Source organism: Populus alba, chromosome 17, assembly GCF_005239225.2.
Source record: "Populus alba chromosome 17, ASM523922v2, whole genome shotgun sequence".
Classification (NCBI taxonomy): Eukaryota; Viridiplantae; Streptophyta; class Magnoliopsida; order Malpighiales; family Salicaceae; genus Populus; species Populus alba.
In genome coordinates this window covers 9,993,497-10,013,737 of record NC_133300.1, presented here as the reverse complement: position 1 = coordinate 10,013,737, position 20,241 = coordinate 9,993,497, and the positions used below count along the sequence as shown (strand labels likewise).

The following is a 20,241-nucleotide window of genomic DNA, read 5'->3' as shown; positions in this document are numbered from 1 at the left end:
AAAAAACTCAGGAACCGGTTGACCAGTACTGCAGGCAAAAACTAACTAGTAGTTGGAGTAGAAAGATAGTCATCTTGAGAGCCTCCAAATGGCCCTAAGTTGAGTTGGAATCTAAATTCTAGGATACAAGTCTACAAGTCAAGATCTAACTAAATCAAAAATCTATGAGCAAACATCTCAATGAGTCTAGAAAATATAAGAATATACTTTATTGTTCCTCTCGTACCAGACTAAGCAGTTGACTATGGTGAGAGGACTAATCGAGCTAGAATATGTGTTAACTTCTTTCTCTTTTGGAGGTGTAAGGATGCTTACTAAAGTAGAGGTTTCCATGTCATAGATGACCATAAAGTGAGATTCACGCCCAACATATCTCCCTAAATCAAGGTTGAGAAGGAGCACTTAAAGAATAGATGATCATGAATCTCTACATGTAAATTACAAAGGATACATACCGAGAAGGGAATAATGTGAAGCACGTGCAACATGTCCATAATATAAAGCCGACCCAAGGAATAAAGCTAGAAGATGAAAGAATGTTGTTGGGTATGGCTCGAGAACTAGAGTAAATGGTGCATAATGTCCTCAGGTCTGATATCCTTATGTGTCTTCTAAGCCAAGTCAATCATGAGTTTTCCTAAAGAGTGACCTTTCCATATATAATGAGCTAGAGAGTTGATCCACGGATGGATGTGAATGGAGTCCCATATTGGCAACACGGTGGTTACCAAGAGGAAAGGCCTAAGAACCCTAAAAAATATTTGACATCTTTGTATCTTAGATCATCCCAGAAGAGTATAGCACTTTGAAAAGCAATAGGTCACATCATTGTTGCCCATCTAACAACTAGTAGTCTAATCACAGAGAGGTAATAGCACCATCATCAATACATTAAACAAACATCTCTTTACAATGATCTCTACTGAAATAAATCTTCCTCCAGTCCCAAGAAGATACTGAAAGAGGTCTAACATGCTAGAAAAAACAACCCTCGAGCAAAATATTATGCACTCAATTTGACCAAACTATTAGTATGTCTGAAAGTAGTCTCGAGACATGCTTGAGAATAGTTGATGTATTCCAAGTCCTAATCGTCTTAAAGCCAAGGATCACCCTCCTTAAAACAATAACATATAGAAATCTAAGCTACTTTAGCTGCATAATAAATAAATAAATAAACAGAGAGAGAATAACCCTTCTAGAGAAAGACAACTAAAATGCCCTCAATTCTCATGATAATAGAACAAGATAGAATAAACATAAAATACCATTATACTTGGATCGAAAAGAGAACAAATTTGATCAATTGAAGATGTTCAACATAAGTAAGAGAAGTTGAAGTCCACAACTTAATCCTTGAGAGAATTCGCTCAACCAAAGACATGCAATCATTATGTTTTAGTTCAGTAGAGATCAAAGAGACTCTCAGATACATGATCGACAAATAACCCAACTTAAAAACCAAGAGAATTTGCAAAGAAGGTCCAAGCTCATCATTAACACCTAATAAGAAAGCCTGGCTTTTTGCTAGATTTGTGATCAGTCAAGACAGCCTAGTAAAATCATCTAAGACCTTCCTCACAATCCCTACCAAATCCATATATGCCCGACATAAAATCATAAGGTCATCGACAAAGCATAAATGAATAATGGCATTTTCCTGACACTGCTAAAGTTGTCCAAAACGTTTTTTCCATGAATTTTAAAAAAATATAAAAATATTATATATTTTTTTTTTATAAAATCTAGTCAATTTCTATCATTTAATAACTTTCTGCACTTTTATATTATATTATTTTGGATGGCAAGATTGAAAAATAAAATAAAATAATAATAGATAATAATGAAAATAAAATTTAGGGACTAAAATTAGAGGCAATAAAGAAAAAAAAGGACTAAGATGATTGTGAACTAAAGAATCAAGAAACAATAAATAAATAAAAATTGTAGAGAGTTCCTAGTTCAAGAAAATAATATAAAGGTTTAGTATCATTTTGTGTTTGGGCTTTTTTTTTTTTTTTTTTTGAGAGAAGCAAGACGATATAAATAAAGAAAAAAAAACACATAGAAACATAACCATAGAAAAAGAAAAAAGCAAAAGCAAAGAAACAAAGACTAACTACCAACAACCCTACCACCTAATAAAAAATAGAAACAACATGTCAGTAGCATTGCCGGATTCCGACCAAAACCAACCACCATGTCAGTAGCAACCACCATCCGATTGAACCTTCCTAAAAAATCTTGCCATTTAACCTGGATCAAACAATACACCTATAAAAAACCCCAAATACACCTAATAGTAGCCACGATTTGAAACCCCTTTTTATTCAAGGATCTCATAGTTGTTTTCATTGTTTTTGTTGTTGTTTTGTATAAATCTAAACACGAGTGACCACCACGTGTTGTTATCTTAGAACTCTAGTCTTGTTTTTGTGAGAGACCACTATAAGCTGCCCTTGCCTCCCTTCGTTCCAACATCTTTTTTCCATTCACTCCTAAAGGTCAAATTAGAACCTCAATGCATTAATTCACTTGCTTAGATGAGTTTGAAATGTGTAATTGTTTTATAAGTTTATAGGTTGCATTTGTCGTAATTAATTTATTTGTGTGGAATAATTTGCAATATGTGATTGATTTAATATGTATAGATATATTCATTTGTATATTATAAGAATTATGCTTCAATTTTCCTTATATAATTTTATAATTTGTTTTCTTTCTCTTAGGTGATTTTTGTTGGTTGTCGTCATTCAAGGATGGTAAAATCCTTAAAAAGATTCTATCCTTGAGAAATTTAAGTGTTCTGCCCAAGCTAGCAATTATAAAATGTTAACTCTCATTTAAATTTTTCAAGTTATTATTAACTTATATAGATTTTCTTTGTCTATACTTTTTGCACGGGCCTTGAGATGAATTTTTAAGGTTCATTTTTCTAAGCGGTGAAGGATATTTTTTTAAAACCAATAGGTTAATCATCCTACTTCAACATAATAGCTAGAACCATCTTTAGGATATCCATGTACAATCTTACTAGGTAAGAATGATGAACATCAACCTAACATTGAAATTTGGTCATGACATAACGAGTGACAAGATAACTAAAACCATAAAATATAACTAGGAGCAATTCCATCCGGAGAATGAATCCTTACATCCATAAGAGAGGGATTGTTTAAGCTATGATTTGTTTAAGCTTAAGAAAGTGAAATTATGATTTGATATAAGAAAAGCTTAAAACTTTGCGAAGATTACGAAAATAATGAAATCTTTTAGATAAGCGAATTTGTAAACATAAAGTGTTGTAAGATGTAAGTTGGTTCCATTGAAGTGAATAAGTGGTATTTATAAATAAAAAAAACCTTCACTTAGTTCACTTAGTTGTTTTTGAACTTTTAGATAAGGATGAACCCTTATCCTAAGATTAAAAAGAGGAAGGTGACACTAGAGGGTCTTAAAGCTTGCACAATCAATTCTCAACTAAATGAGAAATTTGCCCTCATACATGGGACTACAAAGGGAAACTTGATAGCCTAAGTAGAGTTTCAAGTAACTTATTATGGTTGAACTTGAGCCCATAGTAAGAGCCTTTTATTGATGAAGAAGTTAGATTAGCTAGATTACCCAATCACAAATAGATAAAACTAGAACCTATCCTTCGGTTACCTTTAGGACATAGGGGCATACAACCATGTTTTTGTTTTCTTCTTTTATGTAGTGTTAAAGTTGACAAAGACCATTCTTGATGTTTTCAAACAGGATAGTGTCAGCTTCTAACAAGACTACCATCACAAAAATGCCAATTGTGGATTTCTTAGTTGAATATGAGACACGATAATATCGTGAGTAGAATTGTCTAAACTTGAAAAATGCATTAACTTGAACACTTAATGGTACTAGGAAGACCGATGAAGTCACCAAGCTAAGGGCTGTTTTGAGAGGTTAAGCATGAAAGACCAAAATTTATTTAGTGAATGTTATAGGAGTTTAGTTAATCTGTTAAGGGTCCCTGTACAAGATGATGCTATCAAAACCATGGTTTTGTATTGGAAACTAAATTTGTGGTACTTTACATAGACCTAACTTATATAATAGAGAAAATATCAAGCCTTGCTAGAATTTCCAAAGTAACTATACTAAAACTATACATACATCCAAGTGATGAAACACCACATCTCCCAGAAGTTCAATTAGGCTTGCAAGCTCCTAAGTTGAAGGCTGACATTAGAGATAAAGATAAGGGATGGGGTCACAATGGAAACCAAGATTTTATACACACTCACACACTCAAACTTGAAGTCCTTAAAGATACTTTAAACATTTTTTGTTTGGACTTATTCTCAGCTTTGAAACAAATAATGCCTTTCTTTTTTTTAATTTGAAACTCAAGTTGTTAATTCCATATTATTAGTTATTTCAAAAACCATTTAAAGCTTTAAACTACGTCATAACAAATAAGACTAGTAAGGTTAGATGTTATACTTAACTCTTACAAATCTTGATCGTAAGACATTTAAGGCCTGTCTAGCATTTTCAGGAATAACATCAATGACTTTCATTGTAGTCAATGGATTGACATGACCTTTGAGAAATAGAAGAGCATTTATCATGAGTTATAAATATCAGGTTAAAATTTCAGGTCAATCATAGAATTCGAGAAGATCTTGTAATGTAGGCTAGTAGATGCCGCCAAACACATAGCCTAAAAGCTCGTGGTGGCCCCTACATGCCAACAATTTTTTTAAATTTCAAATTGCTAAAAGACACTAATACCCTTGACCTCAATTACTTACATTTCGTGGATTTAAGGGCGCATGCATAATTTGATTGTTTATAAAAAATAAAAATATTGAGATACCCCTGCCATAACTATGCTAACTCTTTTTTCATTGGGAATATTTTTGTCTTGTAAACCATGTGAAAATACAAAAACACCCTTAGCTCCAAGGCAAAAGTGTTTTTTTTTTTTAAAGCCATAGACTTCACTTGACTATTGTAATGAATATCAAATTATCCATCTAGCTATCAGGGAAACCCTTCCTTTTTAATTGTTTTTTTATAAGTTTCATATTATTATTATTATTATTATTAGCACCACCACCACACGACTACTATCATCATTATCATTACCAACACGTCCACCACCACCATGATTATTGTTGTTGTTGTTATAATTATTATTATTGTTGAAATAATAAAAAATATAAACTTGATTTGAAGACTATTACTATTATTATTATTATTATAATCACCATCATCATAACTATTACCATGTCTTCTCATTGGTAAAAAAAATATTTACCATTCGATTATATTCGTATTTTTTTTCTTGATATTGACATACACTACCTAAATCCTATTTGTAAATAACTACACTATGTATTCTTTTCAGGATCATTCCTATTATATTTAATTAATAGAATTACATCTAATACATTTAATTTATTTACTATTTTTATATATTTGTTTTTTATTCCATTTTATTTAAATAGAATAAAAATTTATATTCATTTAGAATTTAATAAAAAATGTAATTTATGATTTCTTGGAATTTATTATTCTAAATTAGAATTTAGAATGATTTACTAGTTTTATTATTATTATTATTGAAATAACAAAAAACATAAACTAAATTTGAAGGATAAAATTAAAGACCATATAAACTTTGACAAAAGAACAGATTTTAAAAAAAAAATCAAAAGAAGAAATATCAAATTGAAATTAGTATTATTCTCTCAAGATAAAAATTAAATAAATCAATGGTTGCATGTATAAAGTAACTCAAAGAAAATGTAAATGAAACAACATAATTGTGCAAAAATCATCCATCACAAAAGCATCTCCTATAGAAATCAATTCATCTGATAAGGTATCTCTAAGAGAACTCATTCAATCCACCATGCATAATTAAGTAGAAAAACAGTCATTGCATGAACATAATGGAAACCAGTTTTTTTAAAAATAAAGGCAGTCGCCAAATTAATCAAATTCTCAACTGATTTCTCTAGTAGGTGTAGTCAAGTTGTCGTAGCAATAATTTTATCCTGATCAAATAATACTCCCAATCTTACCAACATCCATTACAGAAATGATAATAATGGTATCGCCTAGTCACAGTACGAAAAGACATCAAAATTTAAAAACAAACTATAATTGCTAGCAAAACACGTAACAACCTTATTGGCAGCCTAGGAAAGCGCGAAAAAGATCCAGGAAAAAATTATGGACGACAGCATGTGTTAACACAAAACTTGGGCATAAAGGGCAAATATGTGAATGATATGCATCATTATTGATAAAAATAATGCTCATAATCTTTATCAGCACACATTAAAGAAATGCTAATAAGAGCATCGCACAATCACAGTATAAAGAGACATCAGAAGTTTAAAAGCAAACTATCATTGCCAGCAAAACAAACATGTAACAACCTTATTGGCAGCCTATGAAAGCGTGAAAAAGATCTTGGAAAATATAATAGGCAGGAGCATATGTTAACACAAAACATGGGCATAAAGGGCAAACATGTGTACGATGTGCAACACTATTGATAAAAATAACTATGCCAACATTCTGAAAAGATTAAAAAATAGATAAAATTGAAATGGTGATTAAAATCACGTAGATCAAAACAAAAAGGCTACAACACAAGCTTACCAAAGGATTAAAGGAAAAAAAAAACGAAAAATCACCAACAACGAGTGAAGAAAAGAAGAAACCTAGAAATCCACAAGAAGCTTCCTTAAATCGACATGGAAAGTAGAAGTGTTGATATCTGTTGGACCAAGGAAACATGTGAAATTGCAAAAAATCACCTAGCAACAAATTAAGGAAAGGAAAAACCAAGAAATCCACAAGTACCTTCCCTGAATCTATAAGAAAGTAGAATTGTTGATATCCACAAGAGTAAGAAAACATGCAAAATTGCAAAAAAATATCAAATTTCACTCGACAAACATCTAGCATTAAGACTTGAAAAAATGGGTGCCTATACAGGTCCCCCAAATACTACACTAGGCCAAACCAAAGCAGGAAATAAAATACCCAAATAATTCATAAATAATTGTGTTCTCTAGACCATGCTTTATTATTATTATCTACCATGTCAGCTTTATGAATTAGTTTAATGTGAGGGGAATTTTGAGCTGAAATCATAGATTAGGTAGTAACATGTAGAAACTTTTAGTTGAGGAGATACCTTACATTTTAGCTAATTCTAAGCTACACCCCTATTGTATTCAAGAAGTTTGTTGACATTGTCCTTCTCACACCTAAATATACTAAAGAGTAACCTCATGAAATTTTAGCCTATTTTAAGGTACATCCCTATAGTAATGGAAACAAAATTAAGAAAATGAACAAATAGTATGCTAGAGAGGTTAATCATTTCTTTAGATATAGCTCCTGTTAAGTTCAATTTACTAAAACTACCTAAACAATTCAAAAAATAAAATAAAAAGGAAAAACCCTTAGCATTGTGTTTTGATCATGGAATTATCTGATAAGAGGGCCTAGTCCTTTCCTAATTAAATGATGAGCATGGGATAAGAAAGTACCACCTATAGGAAGATTCTGACAACACCAGCATACATCTGCATTGATGTTAAAGTATCAAAATATACTAATCTGAACTCTTGCCTCAGCCAAATTTGAAGAAAAAAAAACATTGTAAATCATCATTTTCCTTTTACAGCTCTACTGGAAAATGGGTTGCCTGACCTTGTTTTTTGATACAGGATGCCCAGCTGCTTTTCACGCTTCATTAAACAACAAGTTGCCAAAATTGTTTATGAAAGAAAGATATTGCACAAAGCAAAAGTCCTTCAACCATATAAAAGTGCTATTTTGGCATAGACAGAACCATCAAGATAATGAAAGAAAATACACTCTAGGGACTCTTGCAGGTCTTTCTCATTTCTCTGCTACTTCTTTCTCTATGTTCAATGCATGAACTTTGTTTGTAAGATCTTTGAGCACCTTCTCTAAGTCCTTGGATTCCTCATGGGCATTCAACACCTCATCATGCATCTTAGCTAAATTTTCAGAAACCTTGCTTCAAGCCTCATTCACCTGAAAGGAGACAAATAAATATACAATGGCACTACCTTGCCTCGAGAGAAAAAAATGAAACAAAACAATTTAGATCCTGGATAGTCTTGAAATTGAATGTCAAGACAATCTAAACACTACTTAAACACCACATGATATAACTAGGACAAAGGATTTCCATTTTGTAACATTATTTTTAAGGAAGAAAAGCATATGTCATGCCAATGATAAACAGTCTAGAGAAATCTTGAAGGAAACGAAATAACACAGCATAAAAAAATCACAGGCACAAGCACAAGTTTTCCTTTTTGTAGATGCTAAAACACACTGCCATTCCCAAGCAAGTCATGAGGGGCTGAAGTAAAAGTCTCCAACAATGAATAAGAATGAGAAATACTAGACCTAAATCTTTATGCAGCAATCATTGTATGGCAACTAGCCATTCACACTTCACGACATTCTACCCTCAAGATTGTCAATTTAATGTTTAATTCCTAGATTGCAGTGCTAATTATAAATCCAATAGTTTCCAAAACTAGTCTAGAAACAAGAACCTGATAAAGAATAACATAACTGCCAAATATTTTATTTTTAACGTAAGAATTAAGCTAACCTTTTAGTTTGTTGTTTAAAACTCCAAAATTATCTTGTAATAAATACACACATAAAGGACAAGGAACAACAACCAATGGAAGAAATAAGAGACTCACTACATCTATAATGACAAGTAAGATCATGTTTATTTTTCTTTTTTGTCACCAGCATGCCTCTCCTTCTATGCTTCAACTAACAATTTGGTGCACATTTTGCGAGATTCATAAAATCACTACATGAAGAAACCTTATGCATGTCCAAACATCTAACAGCTACTCACCTCCAATAATTTCTGTTGAGCTCATTGGAGTTCCTTACCATAAATAGTATATTCTAGAGATTTTCATTGCTTGTCAAGCTGCTGATATTTTCTCACCTCCCTTTTCTCTTCATACCGGTCCTTCAGCCTCTCTTCCAGGTACTGAACTACTTGAATGATTTGTTTTCTATTGATCCCTATTTAATAGAGAAAATAAAATTATACACACTGAAAAACCATCAACAAAAGAAACCCCAACTCAACTATCCCTTCCTTGCATGTTTCTGAAATAATTTTCAAACTTTCATGGCATCCCACACTTGAGACACTCGGAGTCTATCAACAATGTTAATGATTCTATCTATTAAGTGTCACAAGAAACACATAAAATTTAAAAATCAATAGGAAAAGAATATACATAATTTTAGGAAAATTAAGCAATAACAAAAGGTTCAAAGAATCAAACCTTTTCTTGCTGCTAGAGAACCCACCACTTTCCAATAAATTCATAACTTCAGTTTTCCTAAAAATTATTACTTTCAATCATTGATCTTCTAGAATTATCAAACACAATCTCTACAAAAGCAGATAAAACTCGATGCTCTGCACCAACCTGTTAAATAACAACAATCATCATAATACAAACTTAAAAGGGTGACATTGAGAAAATACCTCAATCTCATTAATTGTAAATGAGATAGTGCATGGTGAAACGTACATGTGATGTCTATCATTAATTGCGTAGGTTTTGGAAGATATTACTAAATACAAAACGTATGGCTACTAAAGAAACATACTACAAGCTCATAACATAAGTTTTATATCAATTAACTCCAATAAAAGTATATTGAAAAGGACACCAATAAAAGAACAATTAAGGACACGATCACTCACAATGAAAAAAACATTCTTGTCAGATCCTTTTGCACCAACTACAGAAAGCATAAGATAGCTCATTTTAAATGGATCAGTCCAAAGTTAATTTCATATTACAGCCATTTGTCACGGGTAACTTTGATGGAAAATTGGGGTGGTTTAAATTGGATTTGATAGAGGATGCTAAGATGTTTTTCATGCTCCATTATACTACAAGTTGCCAAAAACCGTTTATGAAAGAAAGATACTGCACACAGCAAAAGCCCATCTACCACATAAAAGTGCCTTTTCTAGCATAGACCATCAAGATAAAGAAAGAAAAAACACTTCAAGGGTGGGTACAAAGGAAAAAAAGAAATTTGGAAAAGAAAAGAAAGGAAAACAAAAATGGAATTAGAAACTAAAACTAAAACTTTTTAATGAATAAATTTATCATCAAACAATTTTTACTGACTTGACATCATGATTGATCCAAGTTCTTATTTATATGTCAGAGGTAATGGAACTACAGCTTACCCTAGATAGAATCTGAATGCAATCTAATCTTTGGCATGTTCATTTTAAGTACTAGTCAAGACTAAAACCCGTATACAAACACCAAGCAATCCGACAATTCTAAAGGTAGACAGAACAAGAGCACTTGGTCCATGTGCAGCAAACAAAAGCATGAACAAACTTTAAAATTCTTGGGCTTACATCTTTGTGATACCATTTTCCTTTGTAACTTATTCATATAAGGGAATAATATTGTCAAGATCCTTCAAAGAATCCTGTATTTCTTGCGATAGAATATCAAGATGTTTCATAGCATCATCCTGAAAGCATACCGCACTTTAAATAAAAGCATTTAGCATGCTTTATCCCAAAAAAATAATTAGCATTTTTCTCTTTGTTAGTGTTTGATAGCTTGGCTTGGATATGTCTAGAAATTCTCTCTTGCAAGTCTTTTACGTCAAGCTCAAGCTCTGTCTGCTTTTTTATCGCTTTTGTTTATTGTCTCTCTGCTTCCTCTTGCTCTCTGCTAAATTCTTGAACTTCTTTTGTAAGATCTTTAAGCACCGTCTCCAAGTTCTTAGAATCCTCATGGGCATCCTGTATTTCTCTCTGTAGAATATCAAGTTGCTTCGTAGCATCATCCTGAAAGCATACCACACTTTAAATAAAAGCATTCATTCAGCATTCTTTAACCCTAAAAAATAATTAGCATTTTTCTACTTGTTACAATTTGATACATTGGCTTGGATATGTCTTGAAATTCTCCCTCGGAGGTCTTTCCTATCAACCTCAAGCTCTGTCAAGCTTTTTATCGTTTTTGTTTGTCGTTTCTCTGCTTCCTCTTTCTCTCTACTAAATTCATAAACTTCTTTTGTAAGATCTTTGAGCACCTTCTCCAAGTCCTTGGACTCCTCATGGACATCCTGTATTTCTCTTTATAGAATATCGAGTTGCTTCGTAGCATCATCTTGAAAGCATACCACACTTTAAATAAAAGCATTCATTAAACATTCTTTAACCCTAAAAAATAATTAGCATTTTTCTCCTAGATAGAATTTGATACCTTAGCTTGGATATGTCTAGAAATTCTCTCTTACAGGTATTTCACATCAAGCTAAAGCTCTGTCTGCTTTTTTATCGCTTCTGTTTGTCTGAGCACCTTCTCCAGGTCCTTGGACTCCTCATAGGCATCCTGTATCTCTTTATAGAATATCAAGTTGCTTTGTAGCATCATCCTGAAAGCATTAGAATTTTTCTCCTTGTTAGAATTTGATACCTTGGCTTGGATATGTCCTGAAATTCTCTCTCGTAGGTCGTTCCCATCAACCTCAAGCTTTGTCAGGTTTTTTATCGCTTTTTTTTGTCATTTCTCTGCTTCCTCTTTCTCTCTACTAAATTCATGAGCTTCTTTTGTAAGATCTTTGAGCACCTTCTCCAAGTCTTTGGACTCCTCATGGGCATCCTGTATTTCTCTCTATAGAATATCGAGTTGCTTCGTAGCATAATCCTGAAAGCATACCACACTTTAAATAAAAGCATTCATTCACCGTTTTTTAACCCTAAAAAATAATTAGCATTTTTCTCCTAGATAGAATTTGATACCTTGGCTTGGATATGTCTTGAAATTCTCTCTCGCGGGTCTTTCCCATCAACCTCTAGCTCTGTCAAGTTTTTTATTGCTTTTGTTTATCATTTCTTTGCTTCCCCTTTCTCTCTGCTCCCCTTGGACTCCTCATGAGCATTCAATTCAACCACTCGTTATACATCTTAGCTGATTTTAAGAAATATTGCTCCAAGCCTCCTCTACATGAGAAGAGGACAAATAAATATACAAAGGGCACTACCTTGCCTTAGGAAAAAAATGAAACAATACAGTTTTGATCATGGACAGAGCTTTCAAATTGAATGTCAAGATAGCCTAACACTGCTTTAACACCTCCTCAGATAACTATGGCCAAAGGATTACTTATTTGCAACTTCTCCATCTACTAGACTGTGTTTTATTATTATCTACCATGTTAGCTGTATCGATTAGTTTATTGACAGTAGAGGAAAAAAACCTAATGTGAGGCCCTTTCAGCTGAAATTATAGCTTAGGTAATAATATGTGGAAAATTTTAGTTGAGATACCTTACATTTTAGCATAGCTAGCACACGTGAAATCGTAGCATCATCCTGAAGGCAAAGCACATGTTAAATAAAAGCTTTCAACATTCTTTATCCCCAAAAAATAATTAGTTTTTTTCTCTTTGCTAGAGTTTGATACCTTGGCTTGTTGAAATTCACTCTAGCAGGTCTTATGGATCAAACTCATGCTCAGACTAATTTTTTATGGCTTTTGAAACGCTGAATGCTTTAGTGGAATCATGTAAATATGACCTATCTCAGTAAGTAACGAGTACATGTGGAGGAAGATCAAAACATCATCTTCTAGGATTTCAGCAAAGATAATAGCTGGCAAATCAAGCAAGATAAATTGGTTTAAAACATTGAATACAAGACATAAAAGTTTAACAATATATTAAAAGGCAAGAACAAAAAACTGAAATTGTTTTAGTCATTTATTACACAAAAACAATAAAGCAAATTCACAGTTCAGAGTTCTTGTGTTGTGACTTCAACCAATGAGTCTATTCATCTTATAAAAAACACCTAGAAGAACAGTTAGTCAAAAAAATCTTTTTATAGTGAAATATTAAAATCAAGTTTTTAAAAACAACTCAAAACACACTTTAGAGTTATTGTGTTATGACTTCAACCAATTAATTAGAATCATTTTGCTCATGCCCCTTCAATTAAGGACCATGTAATATCTCACACTTCACAAAGGATGTTATGGCTTCCAACTTTTGTTTCTGTCATTTCAGAGTAGTTGTGAAATGAGTCGCTAGCTCTGTTTTCTCATTTTAGTCTATGTGATGGAAACTGTACATTCATGAGATTTCTTACCTCAATGTGATCTATTCTACATAATTATGTACATAAACTTCAACTTTGAGCATCAATAATCATAAAAGCCCCTTGTCATAACGACTTTCTTCCTTACTTAATCACCTGATCATTACTAACTTGTTAAGGCATCATAAACATGTACAAGGATCATTATGTAAAAGAACATATAAGATTTTTATCCTAACCATCCACAATTATGGAGTCCAAACCATCAGTTTGTGGACACATCCAAATCTGGACAGATCACAATTTAGGTAAAAAACTTAGGAGAATAATAAGAATATGCAGCGATATTAGCATGTAGGCCATCATAAACATGTACAAGGATCATTGTGTATAAGGCATCATAAAATATAAGATATTTATCCTAACCATCCACAATAATGCAGTTCAAATCATCAGTTTGTGGACACATCTTAATCTAGAAAGATCATAGTTTAGGTAAAAATTTAGGAGAATAAGAAGAATATGCAGCGATATATGCATGTAGGCCATTGCACGAGTCATATCAACATCATTAACAATTTAGCTCATGCAAATTTTGAAAAAGTACACACATTTATAGACAAGCCCTTGGGCATAAACAATACTCCACCAGTATTCAAGAACATGTCAGTTAAATAATTAAAGTTACTTAAATATCATATCAAGGAAAAAGTGTTTTACTTCTCAAATCATATAATTTCCTAGTAGCATTCTGGTTGGGGTGGACTCTAGAAGCGTATATGTAGGTACTTTACAGCTTACTTTTATTGTTGGTACCAATCGACCACAATTATCAAAGTAAAATGTTTTCTCACAACTATCCATCCTTGGATTCCAAAAGCAATAACTATAGAGCTTCTCAAACCAAAAACTTTCAACCTAAATTTGCACACCAAGCTAATGAAAACATCAGCAATCAATTAACAAAACACATAGAGAAATTACCTTCTTGAACAAAATAGCACAAGAAATTACTTAGTTTTCACTTCTGTGTAGACCAACATACAAATTATTAACAACAAAACTCGGACCAATGTTTTTGCTGGATCGATACTATTTCAATTAGAACAAGCACGATGGAAAACTAACCTGGGCTAATCCAAGGGAAAAATTGGGAGAAAACTTCAACCTCTTTAATAAAGGGACCACATCAGAACCACGTGGATGGATAAGTTAAACGAGGAGACTTACATATAAATTCAGAACAACAAAACTTTAATCAATGTTTCTATTGGATTAACACTATTTCAATTAGAACAAGCATGCTGAAGGACTATCATATGCAAATACTAGGGTAAAATTGGGAGAAAACTTCAACATTTTTAATAAAGGTACCACATGAGAACCAAGTGGATAAGTTACACACGGATACTTTATCCTTACCTGTTAAGTGGGATAAAAGTGGCTTGTCCTCATTTCAAAGCATTAAGGAATGGAAGCAAAAGAGCTGAATGGGGTTAGTAAAGGTAAACGGTGCTGGAACAGTATGAATGGCAGGTATTCTCGCAAAGCTACTCAAAAGTGTGGCGACCTGGTTTGATATAGGTGTTCTACTTTTAGGATAAAGGTGTTAGCACTTGAATGTGATGCAAATTTAGGCATCCTCCTAATGTACATAATGTTTTGTAATAAGCACACAAATAAAGGAAGGTACAAACATCCAATAAAGAAACAAGAGGCATCATAAAATCTATAAATGACTGACCAGTTTGATCATATTTTATTTTCCCTCTTTGTCATCTATTAGCATGCCTCTCTCCTTGTAATACTTCAACAAGTAATTTTGGGCAACATTCTATGAGATTCATAAAAGCAATACATGAATAAACTTATATGCATGTCCAAGCATCTAAAAGGTACTCACCTCCAATAATTTTTGTCAAGCATCATGGAGTTCCGTATCATAAATAATATATTCTAGACATTTCTGCTGCTTGTTAAGTTGCTGATATTTTTTCACCTCTTCTTTGTCTTCATCCCTTTCCTTTAGCCTCTCATCCAAGTACAGATCAATTGTAATTATTTGATTTATTTCATTTCTTGGTTACCACAGAAAATAAAATTATACACGCTGAAAACAACCTCGAAAGAAAACCCAACTCAATTATCCCCCCACCCCCCAAGAACAACAACAACAACAAGAAGAAGTTGAAGAGCCAACCAAGACAAAATTAACATGGCAAAGACTAAAACTAATCAAACGCAAACCGAGAAAAATCATAAGCCAGAAATAATACAATAACAACATAAACACAATAAAGGAGGAACTGTAAAATTAAAAAAGAATAAAGAAAATAGAAAAGGCAGGAACTAACAGAGCAAGTAGGCTCGAACCGAACCATAGCACCAATAGAAAAAACATTTATGACACAACAAAGATAAATAAGGCAATATCAAAGTACAATAAACAACAAAATCTGCAGCAAGCACAATCAAGAAAGCAATCAAAAAATCATAGTGCAATGCACAACAACCAAAAAAAGAGCAAAAATAATCCCCTTCAACAGAAACATTAAGCTAGAGGTAACAAAAACATGTCCAAACCAATTATGAAAGCTATTAAAAATTAAATGTACAAACACAAATACAAAAATCATCAAAAGCCCGTCCCATTAAATCATTTCCCAAAAATCATTCGAAAAAGATGGTTTTTTCCAAAGTGCACCTTCAACCCAACAAAATAATTAAATCCTTAGAAAACAAAAAACATAAAGTCTTACAAACATCTTTGAAAAACAATTAACCAAACACCTCTCAAAACCTTCAATGAATACCTTGCATGCAACACATGAGAAAGACAGAACTAACCAAGAAAAGGCCCTATTAAGGTCCCAGACCAACAAGTAGAGCCTAAGCAGAATTCGATCATCAAATAAGGATTTTGATCGTAATATTTTCTCCTAACAAGTGGTTTCTGATAAATTAAAATCCGTTCCAAGAAACAGTTACGGTAGGTACAGTTATTTTAGTTGTTACAAGGTCAACAATACAATTTAGAAAGGTTGGAAACATTGATGAGAATCGGCAGCAAAACAAAAAAAAAAATCCGGTAAGTGCTCATGCATGATCCAGGGTCTAAATACTTCCAAACAAGTATTAACATGGTCTGGCCAGTGATGAGAAATTTTGCTTGTTAGGGAGCACAAGTAATATATTTATTTAGCAAGAGCAATATTATGGCCACACAAAGAGTGTGTCTTGAGTTTTGTTTCATACGTGTTCTTGTTTCATCATCTTAGGAAAACAAATGAAAAGTTACATGAAAGTCATAATAAACATAATCATGGATGCTAAGGTCCTTACTATTTATGCTAAGAGAAAAGCCTATGTAATAGGTGTCTCACAGTAAGTTAAAGCTTCCAGCCATTTTACCTAAGAAAAGCATCAAAAGAAAATTTTTAAGGTCAATCAAACTCGTGTCTTTAAAGGTAACAAAGTACCCAAAAAGACGTATTAAAAATATTTAAGATGAATGTATGGTATGACTTGTCTACTGTATTCTTGAGAGAAGTTACATCTTATTGTGTGGATTAAATATTCTATACACTTTCAGCATTTGGAAAAAGTAACTTAGAATAGCTTAATTATTCATATTAAGAATGTTGTTGATAGAGTAAGACTATGAATACAACATAAATGTTTGGCAACAAAATAGAGTTATGCTGCACAACAAGATAATATATACCTTTTCCCATCACTATTGGTCAGTACATAACCCCTCAAATTTGCAGCCATCCACAATCTAGATAGCATGAAATCAATTAGTTAGAGATCAAATCATGACAAAATCATAACTTAGGATCATTGAATGACTCGAAACTTATCAAAAGATGAGTTAACAACATGATCAATACTAAGGGTGACAGAAAGATAAATCTACACAAGCCCAAAGCAGCTTTCAAGGACCTCTTTTACCCAACGAATCTAATGCTTGAATGAAATGGGAGATTCAGTGATTAGCAATGTAAAACCATTTTTCCTTCTCATAGTTATCTTCCAGTACAAGGGTATAAAATTAGATGTACATCTAATAAATCTGCACAAGACCAACACGGCTTCTTGGACCTCATCTGCCCAGCAAATTTATTGCTTGAATGAAATGGGATGTTCAGTGACTAAAAATTTAAAAAACATTTTTATTTCTCATAGTTATCAACCAAATATATGAGGGGTAGAAAAATTTCATGTACGTTTCTCTATTTCATGTTTGTTTCTATTTCTAATCTAGCAATATATCACAAGAACATTTTATTTTTTCTATCTATCAATAAAATATTTTTAATGCCAAGCAAAAAGAGCACTTAATTGAATCTTTGTGCTTAACCTTTTTATCTAGAGAGCAACCATAGATCCCATAGCATTTTTAATCCCGGGAAAAAATAGCTTGTTTTAAATGTAAATTCACTTGGAAATTTTCCATGCCTGTAACAACATTGCTGAAATCATGGACACACCATGTTATAAGACCATCATCAGAACTTAAAAGCTAATCTTTCCAACACCTCATCAAATAAGGTGCAGCTTTAAGATGACTAACCTGGATGTGATCTTTTGTCGTGGAAAGCTTGAGTTCTTCAACGCCTTTTCCATCATGATCATGACCATTAGGGTACAGAAGAATTAATTACCATTTAAGAGAGTTGTTGTACCCATATATATACAGGAATGAAAGATTGTCAAGTATTACACCTTTATAAACCGAAAGCACATTCAACCAATTAAGCACTTCCAGAAACGATGCTTAAAAAATGACTTTTAAGGAAAAACAACGATCACCTAATAAATGGAAAAACAAGCAATTATTTCTAAGATTATCCAATTCAAACATCAATAAGGATAAGGCAAGTTTGGTATATGATCGTGCCAAATGAGGCACCAAATCTATAAGAGATTAACACAGAGAAGTGCATCGTAGATTGTAAGAAGATGTGGTGAGAGCGATAGAAAGAGAGACAGATAAAACCAGCACAACAAAGAAATAAAAATATCTGTGAACATTAGGTTTCATAATAGACAAGGAAAGTAGAAGTGTTGATGTTCACAAAAGCAAGTAGACACGCAAAATTGCAAAAACAATCATCCAACAACAAATGAAGGAAAGAAAAGACCAAGAAATCCACAAGAAGCTTCCTAGAATCTACAATGAAAGTAGAAGAGTTGATATCCACAGGAGCAAAGAAACATGCAAAATTACAAAAAATCAAATTTCGCTGGACAAGCATCTAGCATTAAGACTCAAAAATATGAGTGCTTGTACAGGCCCCCCAAATCCTACACTAGGTCAAATGAAAGCAGGTATAAAATCCCTAAGAGATTTATTTAAGTAACAAAATACCCAAATAATTCTTAAATAATGATGTCTGAATTACTTATTTGCAAATTCTCCATCTACTAGACTATGATTTATTATTATCTACCATGTTAATTGTATGTATTAGTTTATTGACAGTAAAGGAAAAAAAACCTAATGTGAGGCCCTTTAGCTGAAATTTATAGCTTAGATAGTAAAATGTGGAAAATTTTAGTTGATGAGATACCTTACATTTTAGCATAGCACACGTTAAATAAAAGCATTCAACATTCATCCCCAAAAAATATTAGCATTCTTCTCTTTGTTAAAGTATGATACCTTGGCTTGGATATGTCACCATTTTCCTGAATGAAAAATCATGTTCAATTGAAATTTTCTAGTGCACTGTAGAAAGAAATGACTAACATAGAACATATGTTTTTTTTTTTTCTTTTTGGTGTAATCTATTATAAACCTGGGAACAAACAATGTCCTGTGGAGTGATGTCTTTGAAGTGCTCTAGCTTGTCCTTCGGAACAGAAAACTCATTGCAGAACTAAAAAATATAACAAATTGTAATAGTGTGTTAACAAACAGGAACATATGTTTCCTTTGAGTCAAAATAACTCAAAAAAAGAATAGATCATGTTCCTAGATCACAAAAAATTAGGCCGTCAAACCTATCCCGATAATAAATTAGGATACCTGGTAATAGGTCTCTTCTCCTGATGTGCAGAATGAAATCTCTAGCTTCCTTTAGCTCCTGATCATGAGAAATTTCAATGCTTGAAATATTGAATCATCTATCTGTAAAATTTAGATGGATAGCATTAGTACCGTGAACATTAAAAACAAAGCATCAACAAACAAGATCAATTGATGTTTTAAGCCCAGGTTTATAATAGATTACACAAAAGAAAAAAAAGACATGTTTTATGTTAGTCTTCTCTTTCTACGATGCACTAGAAAATTTTAATTGAAGGTGATTTTTCATTCAAGGAAATGGTGCCAGCACACTAAAAGAAGATGTTGTTGTCTGCAATATGAAGATCAATTTGACACAGGGTGGAAGTAACCCCCTTGAAAAGTAGGTAGGAAAAGAGTCAAATTATGATTATGTTGGAATCATTCCTTGTTTTGTTGTACTTTAATGGGTCAACTTCTACAACTTTAAATGACCAACACAATTAACTTTGGTAGCAATTTGTCCTAGATAGCTCCTAAAACCCTTGATTACAACCTTTATCCAAACAACAATCAAATTCAGCTATCTATTTTCAAAAACAAAACCATACACAAAAAAAATAAATTCTTGCACGACATTACCTGCTTTATATACATCCTGAAATACAGAATCATCCGCCTTCTATCAAAGAGATTAAAGAACAGCACCATTAGCAGAGTTTTCTTACCATTAACGAAGTTTTCTTTCCTACATAATCATCCTTTTGCAGCCTTTTTGTCACGAGTAGCCTTTTGATAAAAGGTGCTCCACTGCTTTTCACGCTACATTATACTGCAAGTTGCCAAAAAGAAAGGGCACTACACATAGCAAAAGTCTTTCTACCAAATAAAAGTGCTTTTTAGGGAGAGACATAACCATCAAGATAAGGAAAGAAATTACAGTTATTTACCTTTGAGAAAATTCTCCAATGTAAACTCCCAAGGAGTATAATTTTTGCCATTGAATCTGACAAAACATTATATGATTCCTACATAAGGACTAAGACTATAAAAGTGT

At 32.6% G+C, this 20,241-nt stretch overlaps 1 long non-coding RNA gene and 1 pseudogene across 4 annotated transcripts; both read right to left on the bottom strand.

Moving 5' to 3' along the window:
- LOC118058312 (NADPH-dependent aldo-keto reductase, chloroplastic-like) overlaps window positions 1-20,241 on the bottom strand; it is a 55,648-nt pseudogene that overhangs the window by 7,574 nt on the left and 27,833 nt on the right.
- Window positions 6,181-20,031, bottom strand: LOC140954859 (uncharacterized). 4 transcript variants are annotated; one of them, XR_012168465.1, is made up of 14 exons: window positions 19,913-20,031; window positions 18,976-19,307; window positions 17,900-17,986; window positions 17,535-17,791; window positions 16,896-16,952; window positions 12,540-12,727; window positions 12,404-12,448; window positions 11,876-12,076; window positions 11,337-11,780; window positions 11,011-11,257; window positions 9,575-10,915; window positions 7,720-9,425; window positions 6,862-7,592; window positions 6,181-6,775 (listed from the first exon to the last, which is right to left on the bottom strand). It is a non-coding gene; the product is annotated as an uncharacterized lncRNA (long non-coding RNA). The 4 variants fall into 4 exon arrangements; XR_012168464.1 differs by lacking the exons at window positions 6,181-6,775; window positions 6,862-7,592 and having other exon boundaries at window positions 7,620-9,425; window positions 17,748-17,791; XR_012168467.1 differs by lacking the exons at window positions 6,181-6,775; window positions 6,862-7,592; window positions 12,404-12,448; window positions 12,540-12,727 and having other exon boundaries at window positions 7,620-9,425; window positions 17,748-17,791.